The sequence below is a fragment of the Pseudopodoces humilis genome, chromosome 8 (assembly GCF_049639895.1).
Source record: "Pseudopodoces humilis isolate 2021_Gansu_Grassland_sample_001 chromosome 8, ASM4963989v1, whole genome shotgun sequence".
Taxonomy (NCBI): domain Eukaryota; kingdom Metazoa; phylum Chordata; class Aves; order Passeriformes; family Paridae; genus Pseudopodoces; species Pseudopodoces humilis.
The window spans coordinates 7,919,347-7,936,045 of record NC_142207.1 but is presented as its reverse complement, the minus strand read 5'-3'; positions in this window follow the sequence as shown (position 1 = coordinate 7,936,045).

Sequence of the window (16,699 nt, the reverse complement as noted above, 5' to 3'; positions counted from 1 at the left end):
TCCTGTCTGCCCTTCACATTTGGTTCAAGGAGGACACAGAGCTCCTGTGTGTCCCATGGCACTACAGATGATGGGATTTTCCAGCATGGTGCCCACATAGCAGCCACTGAATCCAGCCCTGTCTGTGCATCACCCTAAATCAATGGAGGAAAACAACATTTGCCTTTACAAAGGTAAAAAATGTTTATTTCCTTTACAAAGCTTGGTAGACTCCTTTATACCAAACATAATCAATCATCTTTTGGTAACTACATTCTGTTCATGTCTCTCCCACTCGATTTGGCTCCAGGCTTTATTTCATACCCTCAGAGCACACCCAAACCTTGGCAGATAAGAATCTTCTGCTTCATACTTCTAAGTTTAATATCTCTAATATTTATTTGTTTCCTCAGGTTGAACCACAACAGCAAAGATATCTCGCTGGGGCTTTAACACAGAGAGCTGTGCTAATCAGTCACACTCAAGTTCTCATTAAGGCAGCCACTGACAATAATCACAGCTGACATTCTTAAGGCTTTTTATGGCCTTGTTTAAGCCTGAAGCTGGTATTCCTGTCTTCTCTCCCTACTGCTTTTTTGGAGAGGCAGCTGTAGCCCATGTTCAAAAGCCTTTGCTCTCTTAGCCTTCTTCATTTAAAAGAACTTCATAAGCTTCAGGTCAGGTATAAAGTTACTTGTTTTCTACATCTGCATTCCTGAGTCAGAAAAAATACTATGGAGAGAAAAATTAAATAAAACTCAGAAACAGCAAGAAATAGCTATATTGTGTTCTCCAGCAGTATCTTCAATTAACAAATTCACTTTTAATTCTTTTTCATCTTCATCTTTCTTGATAACTTGTGAAATTAATTTCTTCAGATATTGCATCTTTTACTTTTGCACTTCTATTTTCTCTGTTTTTAAAAATTATGTTTTGCAGAACAGACTATATGCTACTTAACAAGAATAACAATTTATCTTACTGCAATTGCACGTCATCACCCATTAGTCAGTAACAATGACTGGCAATGCAATTTTCTTTGCAATAAAACTAATTAATATTCACATCATTATCTGCTGTTCAGATATTTCTAAAAGCAAAATGTGATGTTTTTTAGCAAGCAAATCATGAAAAAGAAAAAGAAATCATAGAGAATGCTCGAAATGGTATTTGAATACATAAAAAATATGAGTAGAAGTTGGCTTAGAATGACCATTTCCATTAGGAAATAAATAAAAACCCCAGTCTCCTCTTTTAGTTAGCTCTGATGGATTTCTTCTGGAGAAGCAGCAGAGTAGTTTTAGCCAATCATAACAGCATAATGCATCAGGAAAAGAAGGAGGTAGGTTTATGATTCCTCAACAAGTGCACCTGACTTCACCTTTGAAATGGAGCACATTTTTTAGCGATGTTTCTCAGAGCTCTGTCTATTGCATCATCCTAATTAATCGTGTGCTGAGCTGAGGAAGTTCTTAAAGGTTTTGTGACTAATTCCATCTCACTTCTCAAATAGAAACATTATAAATATAAGTGGTAGCAGGCAACTGGGTGCCAAGACATCTGAAAAACTGCACTTATTTTTCACTTTCTTAAAACAGAATTAAGGGAATTATATCATGGTTCTAAATTTAAGGCCCCGTATAAAAGGGTCCATGCAATTTTTGGCACTTATCACTAATATTTTACTAACTTCCCATTAGATAATTTGGCTAATGAAGGTTGTGCACAAATGAGGAAAAATACTGCATTCTGCCAAAGCCAAATAGTTTTTGAATTAATTGCAGTAACACATTAGCAGCTCACAGCAATTCAAATTTCTTCAACTCTTAAATGCATCCCTATGTAAGACTATGAATATCTGATACAACATTATCCTATGAAATATTTAGACACATTAGAAAAGAAGATCAGAGAAAAAATAAACAATTCTGGCATTTAGTCCACAGAAATTCACCTCTCAGAATTTTTTTTAAACAGACCATATGCACTCCTATTCTGAACTTCAGTTAAGAAAATCAGTAGAAGCTGAAGTTACTGAAGAAGCAATATATTGTCAATTTTCCTTCCTTTCAGTCTGTGAATTAGTTTATTTTTGTCATGAAAATGATGAATCATAAGGATTTCCCTGTCCAAATCAGAGTTTTCAGTGTTAGTATTTTGATGATATAATTTCTTTATTTATTTTATTTATTTATTTCTGTTATTACTCAGAGGGAGTACAGCAATAAGTACTTTCTTCATCATCCAGAGGAATATATTCTTTTGCTAAATTAATGAATGTTCCTCAGTCTCAGAGTACCATCCTAGCCAGGGACAGAGAGTGCCCTGCCAGAGCCCACTTTGAACAAAGAGGCACCCAGAAACTCATCCACAGAAAGGAAATTCCATGTATAAAACACCCAGCAAGATTTATGCTTTTCAAAAAGAAATCAGGTGGCATGTGGATCTTCTTTCTGGGGATGGACTGACTCATGTCATAGTCACCCAATGCAAATTACAAACATTTTTTGGACACTTGGAGCTCAAAATTTCTATTGAAAAATCTGCCTGAATTTTGTTCACTTTAAATGTTCATAAGGTATTATTCAGAGGAATGTTACAGCTATAACACAGAGTAAGTTCTGCTTTTACCTTGGCACATTTGAAACTCAAATAGATGAACAAAAGATAACAGAAATAAACAGAGAGAAAAATAACATAAGAAAAAACATTTTTTTTTACTTGCTCCACAACTATTCAAATATTTCTGTTAACAAACCCCCCCCCAAACCACAAACACCCATAAGAATGTTAATGAATAGAGAGTAAAAAGGGGAGAAATTAGGGTGAAACCAAACACACAGTCAAAATTCATGTACACATTGCAAACCTTGCTTTTCAGAATTCAGCCAGCACATCTCTTCTGCCACATCATAACCAAAGAACCCTGAAGCCCTCCTTGTGTCATGTGTTTGTAGGAGAGCTGACCCATGATACTCAGGGTGGCTAGCCAAGGATTTTAGAGAAATGCCAACAACAGGCTGATATTTTTATTAAAGCCTTCCTTAGCACTTGATAAAGGGAAAAAATGTGAACAAGTTCCCCGTGGTTGAGGAGTCTGCCATTTTAAGCAGTTTGTGTAGAAAATACAGTTTATTAAATAATAGTATTGCTTTTCCATCTATTATTGTCTGACAAGGTTGATATTAATCAATGGTAGTCAAGAATTTAGAGTAATTTAGCAGCTAGGGTGTTGTCATCTGTCCAGTTGCCTACTGACAGAAGTCATCAGATCTTTGTGCACAGCAGCCATCCCTCCAAACAGGCTCTTGCTCTCCAAGGCGAGTTTACATATGGTGAATTTATCTCTAGTTACAATTACTGTGGTTTATAACTTAGAAACAAATGTAGCTCCCTCTTCACCTTCAGTTTCCCTGACTCATGAATTTTAGTTTGATATAGTAGGAAGCAAAATTTCCCCAGCACAGGCCTGGAGTCTTAGAAAATCTACCACGACCTGGTCTGTAACTCCTGATTAAAAATGTTATTTATATTTTGTGTTGTTTTTTTTCCTAGGAGTAAACGCAAGAAATCTGTTTCACTACAGATTCACTACACAAGTAATTGCTGTGTTGCTTTCTATTTAAGCTCAATTAAAAAGCACCCCTATGAATATTTATAAATTTCAGCATGCAGAGACACACATAAACAAAGTGTGCAGCGATGTCACTCCTCTGCCAAGCTGTGTTGCTGTGGGTGGGTCACTTGCCAGAGCGGGGTTCTGGAAGGAATGAGCAGATGGCACAGTAGACAAAGCAGAATGAAAGCTTTTGATCATGACTGTTACCCAGCAGAGCTGTGATTATGTTTCCTTGATAGCAAAGGAAGACATGAAATAATTTGCTGAGCTTGTAGGTTATTGAAGCTGCAGCAGCACATTGGTGCCTTTGGGCTCTTGGCTACTTGGAGTGCTTTGTTCACAAGAATTGGAGAAGGGCTTTCACTCTTTGTGTGCTTTGTGCACCAAACCTGTTCAGCAACACATTGTAGGTTTTACATAAACATTGATGGTCCTGACTTTAGGGTTTTCACTGCTCCAGGAAAACTGGAAACAATCCCCACTGTCACTCACGTTAGATGATCAGATTTCCAGAATGATGATGGATGAAGTTCCTGAGGTGTCTAGGAACCTTAATGCTTTCTTCTGAATGATGCCAGTGAAAGGAAACATCTCTTATTGGATGGTAATGTTTGACAAAATCTTTACAGCCCTTTAAGAAATTCAGTCAAAATAAATAATTTTATAATAAGAGAAGATAAATTTAATTACTTAGCTAATGTGAAAGAAACAGCAGACTCTGGAATATGCTGGATGCTCTTGAAATGCTTGAAGACAGTTTGTTCTGAAACTTGCAAAACTTAGTAGAATGGGTCAGATTTGATTTGTATTTCAACTGAGGAAAAAGAATTTATCAAATTCTCATCATGGGCTATTTCACTTTCATTGAAAGTATTTTTATGTGAAAGTGGTCACCCATATCTTCATTTTAAAGTATTATCTTAATTAATATTTTATTTTAAACAATGACATAATGGTTTGCCTTGCTATCTTTGTGAAATCAAAATACTATATTTTAAAAATTACTTCTTATATTGCTTACCCTTTTCTCTCCCCTCAATATACATATTTGAATAACTCATCTTGTAAAGCAGGCAGCCAAAATTTTTATTCACTGTCTCTGAAATAGATAAAAATATTGATTTGTTATTGTCTTAAACATTTGGAGGTAAGGATGCAAACTGAAAGATAAAGAGAAATGTGATATGTCACACCAAAGGCATGTCAAAACACTCTTTTTACCCTAACACAACAAGAAGTCTAAAACTTAGGAAAGATCTCATTTAAGGATATTTTTCCTCCCAAGATACCCTCCAAAACCTGAAGTATCAGATACCTCCTGAGCTGGAGGTCATATTATGCATTTTTTCCTATGAATTTGTTTCCTTTGGTTTCTATAATTTTAGCACCCATAATTGCTGCAGCAAGGAACTCTGCAGCTCTAACATGAGATGTAGGAGAAGCTGCTTTTTCGTGGTTTATTTTTTTTATTCTGCTCACAGCTAATTGCACTTGATGTCTCCTCACTCCTGCACTGGAAGAGACGCTGGATAATCAATTCCTTTTCGCCTTTGCCAAGCCTGATTTACCAGACCTTTATCAAATCCTCTTTCAGCCGTCTTTTCTCCAGCAGGACAAGTCCTTGTCTTCTCAGTCAAAGTAAGAATAGTATTCAATATTCCTTTTCATCTTTGTTGCCCTTCTTTGAGCCTTTTTGTAGAGGAGGATGAGAGCTGTGTCGCACTGATTTATGCAGGAGCATAAAAGTTTCCTATTTGTTCTCTTTTTTCTCTAAAAGGTCTTAGCATGCTATTTTCTTTTTTCAGTCTTTCTGAGCTATGGAAAGTACCTGAACTACACATCATAACCCCACTCTCAGCAACTTTGCTGAGCACAGATCTCTTCCTTTAATATGCAAAATAATTTTATATGCAAAATAACCTTTTTTCCCCCCACCCATGTACATTATATAACATTTACCCAGATTGAATTCTATTTGTCCATTTTGTTTCCCAGATCCAGTCTTTCAGTACCCTTAGGCCAATGTTTGCAGCAACAATCTCTTGATCTTACAACCTCAGAACTGCATTTTCAGCAAAATTTTTCACATATATTAAGGAATTTTTAAAAAAATTGGATAAACTCCTAATTTCGTGTTTTTTTGTTGCATTTAATGGCTTGTATCTCCCTTGATCATTCATAGTATATTTCTTGAAAATTTTTCATCCTTCCTGTATCTGCCCCTTTCTCCTTCTCAGATATGGAAGTGAGTTTAAGGGACACTTTATGCACCACTAACAGTTGTTCACTTTCTGGTCCTTGAACTTCTTTTGGATTCCTAGGTAAGTTCTTATTGATGCAATTTGTCCCCGTCCAGTTTTGTTGTTTGCCCTGTAAAATGTATTGACACCTCAATTTGATTCAGCTCTTCAGTGAATGCCCCGTAATGAAGGGCTACAGTGCAGAAACCTCCCCAAGCTCTTCCACAACAAATATAAAGGTAGAAAATTAATTTTGTTTTCTGGTTTGCCCCTTTTTTTCCCTGAGTGATCCTTTTGTACCTTTATTATCTATTGACTCTAGAGACCTTCTGGAAGGCTTTTTACTGCTAATGTGTTTGAAGGACAATGTATTAAGTGTATAAACACAGCTGGTAAAGACTTTTCAATTACAAGCTATTTTTGGTCTATCTTTCTGTGTCTCTTACATTCAACTTGCCAATACCTGTATTCTGTGTTTTTCTCATTTGAAGAAAACCTTAGATTTTCTGAAAGCTACTACTCAACTTGAACAACCTCCCTTCCCCAAGGTGTAGTCAGACCTTCATTTTTCCCTTTCTCAGAAGATTTCTGAAGCATGATATGCATTGGCTTTATGCCTGAAAATGTCATTACAGTGCCTACCTGAAGGCTGCAAAGATTTTACTCAACATCTTCCCCTTAGAAGAAATCTAAGACCAAGATTATGTAAATATTTAACACTTTAAGAAAGTGGTTTGGCCATCATATCCACATACTTTTATGGAAAACTAATTCAGTATGTGCTTTTCTGGCTGTCTGGAATTCAATAATCAACATTAGTTTAGTTTGAAGGGTGAGTTTAGAAGAGCTGTGGTCTTAAAATTGCGCTTTTATCAGTGGTACCTCAATGTGCACACATTAGAGAAGAACTTTTTCGTCCTCAGTTGAATTTTACATTGACCATTGTTCAATTATTTCAAAAAGTGAGGATTACAGCACACAGTGTAGCAAGCTATTAACTTAAAACTTGTTCCTCCCTATTTTATTTCTTAAGAGTGCTGAGCTAGTTAATTCAGGAATGGGGAACAATCATACACTCAGAGTCTAGAGAACTTTGCACTAGATAAAATTAGATTTATAATGTTTCCTTGAAAAAATGAAAATGGATGAAAAGAGCTAGTGTTGAGGTGGGGTTGGTTGGACGGGGGGTTTTTCCCATTTTCTGAGATCTTTCTTCTGGGAAAAGACATATTTTTGCAGTGTTGTGCAGAAAATACCATGCTGAAGGCTTTGGTAAATTGAAAAGTTTAAATGACGGAAGGAAAAGCAGGAGATATGGAGCTGAGTAATGTGGCAGCTTCCATCATGTACAGCCAAAGCTTGATGTGAATTACCTTTGAAGTACTCTTAGAAGTTAGTATACTGAAAAACGAGAGTGGTTTAAGGTTTGGGATATGGCCATTCATTGTATCTCACACTGACACAAGGAGACAGACATTGAAGGTCCTGGTTCAAAGCACTCAGGGAAAGGATTTTGGTAAATCCCCACCCAGTGAGATCAGCACTTGGGTTACTCAGTGGGGCTCAAGTGGCTCACCACAGACTCCCAAGACTGGTGTGCTCTCAGGAGTTTTATTAGTTGGATTAGCTGAGCTGGAAAGTTATCTTAGTTTACAGCAGGTTATTTGCTGCAGACACTTCATTTCAATTTTGTTTAAAAAGTCTTGTGAGCTTTTTCATTGCTGTTTTTCCACCATTAATCTTGATGCATTTCACATAAGAAAGTTTAGACAAAGAAGATCTTGTGCATCTGCTTCTTGTGCAGAAGGTAAGTGCATAATTGAATGGATCACAAAGAGCTGTAACATTGTTGAGGCTGGAAACAATGCAGGTCCACACAATCACACCCCTTGTAATGGAAGTTCCAACACTGAAAACAAGAGTGCCAAAATCAGCCTCAGAGCTTCCTCAATCAAACAGAAAGAGTGCAAATATATTCCTGCCAGTGGAGAAAACATGTTTCTAAGAAGGGAAGGAGATGATTCAAAACCTCCAGAGAGCTTTGTGGCAAAATCCCAACATTTTTCTTGGAAAATATATTCCATAGCAGAACAGTCATTTGTCTTAACACCCCATGGCTGCCTCCAAACAAAGCATTCTGCCAATGACTGGCACAAACTTCAACCTGCAGCCAAAATCAAGCTGGTTCTTTTTATTCTTTCCTGGTTTTTTTATTTTTTCAGTCTCTCAAGGGCACATCTCATAGCCTGGATGAGAACACAGAGAAAAGCAGATGGCAACACCATTTGCATCCTGAGTGACAGCAGAGGTTGCCAAAATGCTGATTAATGGCCTCGTCCCCTCACAAACCTTTGTTAACTCAACTCTGCTCGACTGTGTAATGTTATCTGAGGATCCAAAACAGGGCAGGCACCTCCCTAAAGACTAAAGGCACCATCCCAAAAGGATCTGCAGGCTTTGTTCAACACTTTTCACCCTAAAAACATCACTACAACAGGAAAATGCTGGGGCAGGTCACTGACTACGCTGCACCTTGGGAAATTAGGGAAGGGACTGTAACACCTTCATGCACCTCTGCTCTAGAATATGTCTTGTAAGGAGAGGATTTTAAGACGCCATTCATCTGTTTTGCTATTCTAGCATTGCCTTTTTCCCCAGAATGTGGCAAATCTCCAGAGCAGGACCATCTGACCACGGTCTAACTACTCCAGAGCAGCCCAGGTGGGATTGGCTGCACTCAGGGGCACAGGCAGAGGAAGAGCTGCTGTCACAGGGGTCTGGATGGGAAGAAATGCAATCCAGGGAGGAGTGATTTCACTCAAAATCTGTTATCAGCAAAATATTGGATGGGATGTTGGAAATCTAATGGTTGTCATGAGTTTGGCCCACAGAGGAGGGGTCCTTTGCCTGTTTTGTGGCACAGAGACTTCTATTGCAAAATCTACCTTCCAGCTTCAATTAGTAATGCAGATCCTCTCAATAAATATAGATCTGTTCAATTGATGTCCTCTTCATCTAGTGCCTATTTTTACATGTTATCCAGAAGGAATGTAAATAATGAATATCCTCTGAGCCACTGGTTCAGCCCTGGTGCAGCAGAACATCCAAAGGGAATGAGAACATGGCACAAGGTTAGATGAGATTTTCACACAATGTGTGATCCCAGAGTAAGGTCAGATCTCTCAGGAGACAAAGGACATGGGATTTGCCAGGCTAAATTGGCCAATAACAGCTGCTTCAGAGGGAGGGGAGGAATATAATAAAAAATGAGCAAGAAAACATTTTTACTACTTCAGGTAGTGAATAGCAGACTGCTGTGCACGAGGAGGATCCCTCCAGGGAAAGATGGTTACATTAATAACACTTTCTAGTTAGCTTTTGGATCTGATTTCCTTATGCACTGACCGGCAGGGCAGAGTTTCCAGAAGCACCACACTGTGATGGGCAATACAAAAATGTCTGCTCTTGGATCCAAGCTGATAAAATGTCCCAGTCCAGGAGGTTCTGCACTGCTACAATCCAAGGTTAGTGCTGTGCTCTGGGAGGGCACTTTTTGGCAGAGTGTTAGAGTGCCTGTCAGGAGCTGCTGGTCCCCATCTTCCAAAGCAATATTGCTGTTCTTCCAGAGACAACAATGTGGGCTCAATATTATATTGAAAATTTTGCACTGATTGGTTTTGTAATATCTTTCTCCCTGAAGATGATCTGGCCTGCTTGGGATAACACTTTCTCTTGAGTTTGCCTATCAAAACTTTCTCTGTAAGGTACTTAATATGGAATAAAAGCAGGACCAAATACCTTAGAATCTTATCTTATTGAATACATGTATTTCTGCACTCCATGTTTTTTCTCTTGCTCATTACAAATCTACGTGCAGTGATTTTAATGATAATTTTCTTGAATACTTAATAAGAATTGTGTGGTTGGAAAATTAGAACAAATTGCCATTTAAAGTAATCCATAATTGACAGAAACTGCACTTTTGTGTCTTGTAACCCAGAGGCCAGATGAAATTCTAGTCATGAGATGACCCAATTGTTTTGAGCTTGTTTACATTTGTTCCTACCTTTTCTTGGTGTTGTACAAGTGTCAGATGATGATTTCTCCTGCTAGACAAAGGAAAAGAGATCAGAATAGCCAGAGTAGCTGCATCATTTCTGTCTGGGTGAAATTCACGTCTGAGGAGATGACTGTCACACAAAGAAGGCATTCAGACATTGGAACATGATCACTGGGGACCTGCTGTGATCTTTGAGCTTGTCTAAACCATTCACCCCAAAACTCTTTCTGGTTTATACAGGCACTATGGTCATGGACATTCTGGAAGCACTTGCAGGGGAGTTTCCCTCAAGCCTTCTAGTAGACAGTCTGTCTAGATTTTCATGATGTTTTTCTCTTCTTGCAGAGAGAATTTAATCAATTTATCTTCACCACGTCCTACTCTCCCAGAACATTTTGTTTCCACTCTTTTGTCAATCAGACCCTGTCACTTGAGCTTTCTGATATCAACAATCTACTAGCACCATAAATTCTAGACTGTTCCCATCCCTCTCATAGGTGACTTTTATTTGTAGCTGATTTTTATGTTTTTACCTCTCATACATGATTTTTATAATGTTTCCATCAGAAGACATTCTTAAATCTCCATCATTCTTCTGCATCCTCTCTGCTGTCTTCTCACATTCTTAACAGCTGATGTGAAGATAAAATTATCAAACTGTAGCATGACCTTATTCCCTCTTTTTGCCTATTTTTTATTTCTGCTTTCTTTCCTCTTGACTCCAATTCAAAAACACCATCCAGCCTCTGCACTGTATCGCATTTCATCACATCTGCTGACCATTCCTTCCTTCACTGTCATGTTACTGCTGCCTTAAGTTTCTCATTTACCACAGTACTATTTTTCCTGTCTTCATTACACAATCCTGCTCCGGTATTTTCTACTAAAAACAAACACTCTCACACTTTAGACCATTTGCTTCTGTAGAGACCAATCTACCTTCCCATTCTCATTTATCTTTATTCTTATTTACCCTGCTGTTTTCAATCCCCTCAATTCCTTGCTCAGGCCTGTTAGTTCTGCCTTGTATCCTTTGCACTCGATCAATTCAAAGCACTCATGCCAAAATTTTTAATGGCCTGTTGTTACCCAAGTCCCGGAACCTGTGCTCTGTCTTCATCTCTGTGACCTGACAGCTGCCTTCAATACTGCCACCATTCTCCTTTTCCTGAAATATTGCCTTTCCTGGATGATTCAATTTTTTCCTAGCTCTCCTCCAAGCTGTTTACTCACTCATTCTTTTTCCACAGGATTCCTTTTTTAAACAAAACCATTTTTTTACTCTGTGATAACATGATCTACATCTCAATTCCGTCTGCCTCTTCCGTTATAAAAGTAAAATTTCTACCAGTTAGTTTTGTGGTGTAAGGTTGTGTAGTCCCCTGGTCTCCTTCTGCACCCTTCCAGTGGTTCCCTGTCACCTCATTTCACACACATTGAGGGTTTTGTGTGTGGACCCTCCTTTTTCTCTGCAGGTAAGGGACCCTGAGCCTTGTGGAGGTTTTTATTCTGGAAGTTGGAACAAAAGCAAAGGCTGCTAAGCACAAAACCTCAAATTGTAAATTTTGTGCAGCCTGGTGACCAGACTCTTGAGGGAAACTTCCAGTTAAGCATCTTTTAGGGAACAATGTTTGCAAATTTTTGTTTATTTCCATCTTCTATAACAGTTTTACAAAGGATGGAGCATCTTTGGCATCTCAATACTATTGTGTATCTACAGCTCTTCTGAGAGGCATTTCTGTCATGGGTTTTCTTGCATTAGACTGTTATCAGTTATAAGTTTGAAAAGTGAGCTCAGATGGGGTTATTTATAAAATTTACAGGGTTTTTTTTCCCTTCTTCTACTTTCTGTTTTTATCAGGAAAAATTACATCATAGCAGAAATATCAGCTAAAACATACAATTACCCTGAGAGATGAAATTACAGCCTAAACCCACAAGAGGCATGTGATTTTATTTGTTCCTTTGTTTGAATGACCTCTTTCTGACAAACTCAAGGGTCATTATTGTGGAAACTTTCAGGCAAAAGTGATGTCACCAGAAATCATTTTAATGGAGCCTCATCTTCACATCCTATTGATTTATCTGCTACATATGAAGGGAAATCGATAAGCAGAATAATTTTCACATCTTTTAAACTTCTACAGTAGCCAAAAAATATTGTCTGGTGCAGACATGAATCATTGGAAAGAAAAATTTTAGCTGTTGATAGGGATGGAAACATTTCTTTATATTAAGAAGATAAATGTTATGTCTTGCCTACCAGCTTTTGTTTGATGTATTTGTACTAAGGGGGAATTTCACATAGTGACAGCAGGAATAAAAATCTTGAGATTTTCCATATTACAAAGAGAGATCTGCAGAGAGCAGAAGTCAGGCCCAGCAGCCCAGGAGGAACACAGAGAATTTGTCCATGGATAAGGTTAGGAAAGTTATAGCTCTTTTAGAATTAAATATGGCCAGAGATGTCAAGGGAAGAAGAACTTTTATAGGTACATCAGTGATTAAAGGAAGAATAGGGGAAATGTGGGCCCTGCCCAGAAGCAAACCAGAAAACTTGGTCACCTGGGATATAGAGAAGGCTAAAGGAGGCAGGAGCTATATGATCTTTAAGGTCTCTTGCAACCCAAATCACTCTGTGATTCTATAATTTCAGCTAAATCCATGTAGATTAAATAATCACAGAGTCATAGAATAATTTAGGTTGGAAAAGACCTTAAGATTGCTGAGTCCAAATGTGTTTGCTTACTGAAACAGAAGACCTCAATTGCCTTCTTTTTTGCAATAAATTAAATGTTGCTTTGTGGGTATATTTTTCTGATTATCAAGGGGTTCTTTAATAATAATCCCAAACAAAAACCACGTTTTTCAATGTTTTCAGATCACTCACGTGGCTCTGTACCTCATGACACCTCATAGAGGCTGAGCTTAGTTGCTTGTTATTTGATAAGGTCAAATCTGAGGTTTCTTAAGTAAGTCACAGTTGTTTTAATTATAAATATGTTATTATAAATATGCAAAAAAACATCTTAAGTGTGTGGTTTAGCTGCAACACTTGAATGCAGTCATTGACAAAATAATCTAGTCATGCCAGAATATGATGAAAAGTAATTTTGGCCAGCTGGCTCCCTTGGGTGCCCATTGCTTTTCATCACTCAGTTCACAGAAACTGGTCTTCACCTCACCCATCATAGTTTGAATGAAAAGCAATAAAACCAAGGAAGTTTGATTTGCAGGTAATCACAGATTGAAGCTTTGAAGGGAAACTTTGGCGGTTTCGTCCTGTGACCGAGCTGTCAGTTTGTCATCTCGCACAGCCGAGGCCTCGCACGGCCCTCTGTGGGGGTGACTGTGCAGGGAGAAATCTTCCAAATCTTTGGGCCAAAATATCCTAAAGACATCTGGAGTTTGAAAAGAAGCAGCAAATAATGTCACGTCAAACTCTGTTCCGTCATAGTTTGATAAAATTATTTTTCTAATTATGGCTATTTTGTGTGCTGTTGGAGCCATGGATGAATGAATGCTTTAAAAGGATTTCTTATTATATTGTTATATATTCTTATTATATTGTATGAGAAAAGTGATGGTTTCAATAAGTTCAACTGGGAGCTCTCTCCAAGACCCTTTTTGCTGACAAAAGAGTGAATGTAATGTCTGCTTGCCAGACTCTTCCATTTTTGCATCTTTTTCCATTCCCTAAGCTCAGAGGATACAGACTCTGAATTTTACCACCAACTTTTACCAGTGGGCTCAGCTCCAAGTAGTCTCTTTCCCTCAGCCACTTGCCAGATTAAAAGCATTTCATGTTTCCTCACAAACACTGACCTCACCAGCCTCCAGCTGTGACTGCTATGCAGAGGATAAAAACAAGGCTTGCTCCTTCTCTGTCTGCATAAACTCTTTACTTCAATTATGCTTATCTATCAGATGAAACACCTTGCTAATTCAAAAAAAGACTTTTTACATGAAGGGTATGGCTTCCTCAAGGCTTTCCAAACTAAATTAGTATTCAATTTAAATCTTTCTTCACCTCCTAATCTTTGAAAATCTAATAATACATTTTTCCTTTCATTGCATTACCACATCAAAACAAAACTTGTAGATACTTATTCTAAATTCCCTGTCTTTGCTTCAGCGTTTTCTTGAACAGCCAGTTTCTAGAAACCTCATCTGCAGTCTTTTTTTCCCTTTGAATTTATATATCTATGTTTTGTTGGGTTTTGTTTTTATTTTTTGTTTGGGGTTTTTTGGGGTTGTTTTTGGTTTTGTTTTTTGTGGTTTTGGGGTTTTTTGTGGTTTTTTTTTTTTGGTTTAAAAAAAATGAAACCTTTTTCATATAAACTACTTACCAAGGATGATGCAAATTGGCCTAAGCAGGTTGATTTCATCAGGCAATTGTAAAATGCTCTCTGAGTATATTAACAACTGTTACCTCTATCAACTTCATGCAATCTTAATTGTATATTGACTTCTGAAGAAAATTCAGCAAGGTCAAACTCCAGTCAAAACTTTGAAGAGTATTTAAAATATTAATTATTATGTTTATCAATTTTATAAGTATTTGGTAATTATGTCTAACATATGGAGTCAAAAGGCTCAATCTCACAGGTGCTTTCAGCAGATATGCAGCAATTCAACAATGTTATAATACTTGTTCTTACTGTTAGTACAGAGATTAGTGATGGTTTGCTGCATCTGAACTGACCTCAAATTATTTATCCTGGGATTGTGGAGTAGCCCTTGAACTGACCAATCTTGAATAGAGAAGATATTCAACCTGGATTTGAGTGAGGAGAACCAAGGACAGGAGGCTGGGGACAACCCAGCTCCAAAAGCTGCCTCAGATCTCCTGCCTTGTCGAAGTGCTGGGCAAAAGGTGAGACCTCAGCAGGTGCTCCTTTCTTTCCTCCTGTTCTTCAGCCAGCTATGCTGCTCTGGACATGGAATTAACAACCTGGTCTGAGAGAATGTGCCATTGATCACTGCATTTCCCAAAATCTTCAATATCCCTCATAAGTAACAAAGCTACCCGTAAAATCACAGAAAAATACTAGGAAAAAAGGAAAAAAAGAATCCTGTAGCTAATGATTGGCCATTTGCAGAAGAATGTGGGCTCTTCCCTGAAATAAATGCTTTCACAGGCTTCAAAAGTCCTCCTAATATGGTAAAGAGAAAGAGATGTTTGCTAAAAATTGTATCGTCCATTTTATTCCTTGCTGACAAAAGCCCATTAACATTCTTGACAATTCACAGTTTTTGTATATTCTAGATAAACCTCCTTTCAGCCTTGGTTGATTTTTAATTTGCTCAGCTTCAGAGAATGGCCCTTTCTAATATTAGGGCCAAAGTCAGGGTCAGGGAAAGCAGAACTTCCATGATCATTTGACATCTCCTGGGATGAAACCCAAAAAATTACAGTGGAGACCTTTTTTCCATTCCTACTGCATTTGAGCTGCCAGAGTTTCTCCTTCCATGTGCAACAGAGTGTGTCTGGCAAAGGATTAAAGGATTTTTTTCTTCCAGCACTGCCCATACTGGGCTGGTGGCAAGGCAGGTCAGGGGGATTGGACATTTCTGGAAAAGCCAGACCATAATTTTATAACTCTGTGAGAGTTTGTAGGGTTTTGACAGTGAATCCATCAGGAAGTCTTTCAAGAAATATTTTTTAGGCGGTAGGTCATGAGGGAAACTCATGATCATACAGCAAAGGAAAAAGAGATTTTGCAGCTCAGATCTTTGTTTGAAAGTATCTGAAGAAATAAACACATTTTCCCCTGGCAGCTGTTTAAAATGTATTGGAGTATCTGCTTGCATTATTTATCTCATTCTGGGTGTCTGATTGTGCTGGCTAACTCTTCCGAGCAGGAGAGGAAGTTCTGATTAAATGATGTGTGCCTAACTGCCTTTTTTAACTCACTACCAACTGTACAGAGAAGTTGGCATGTGCAATCATGTCTTCATCATTTATGAGCCATGGTTCACTTCAATTTCTATTTCTATTTCAGTCAGTCCGTCTTAAACAAACACAGCCTATTTTTCATTTTGTATTTGGACACCTGAACTATTTTATGATATTTTAGTCTAGATTTATATCCTGATAGGCACTGGAAAATGCTACAAAGAAATTTCAAATCTTATCTTTAGTTACAACTGACAAATTATGGGGCAGATTGCCATCTATGTAACATTGATTATGCCTAATTCTGTCTTTTCTTGGACTGTTTTTTGTAACTAAAAAAAAATCTATTAAATTAATAAAATTAATTAATTAATTCATGCACTAAATAGTGCTTCTCAAAAAATATTTCTTGTACCATCATTGACTGAAAATAGGTAGCTTCATGAGAACCCCCAGGAACTTCTCAGATTTACTTATTTCTCCAAATAGCTGTGAACGAGGCAAGTTCCCTGTCCAGTAAGGGAAAGGAAAGGTTCCTCTCTGCATTGGACAAAATTTTCTGTGTTTTACCAAAGAGCTCTCAAACACAGCTCTCAAATAGTGTGAGAACATCCCCAAATGTGCCTATCTGGCACAGAAAATTTCATGGACAGGCTTAAAGAAACTCTGTGCTCTGGTTTGCAACAAAACTATTTGTCTGAAATATTGACGTCAGTAAGAAGCCCTGCACTAGAAATTAGAGGTATTTCATAAAATTAAAGGAAAGCTAATCAGGAAATCAGAAATATTAGAGAAAAAATGCCTTATGTAAAGATACCAACACCTCAAGGATTTCTCTGTTCATGCTCAAGAGATGCTCCAGTTAAAAGAATGGATTCACAGAGCTGACACTTATGATCTTT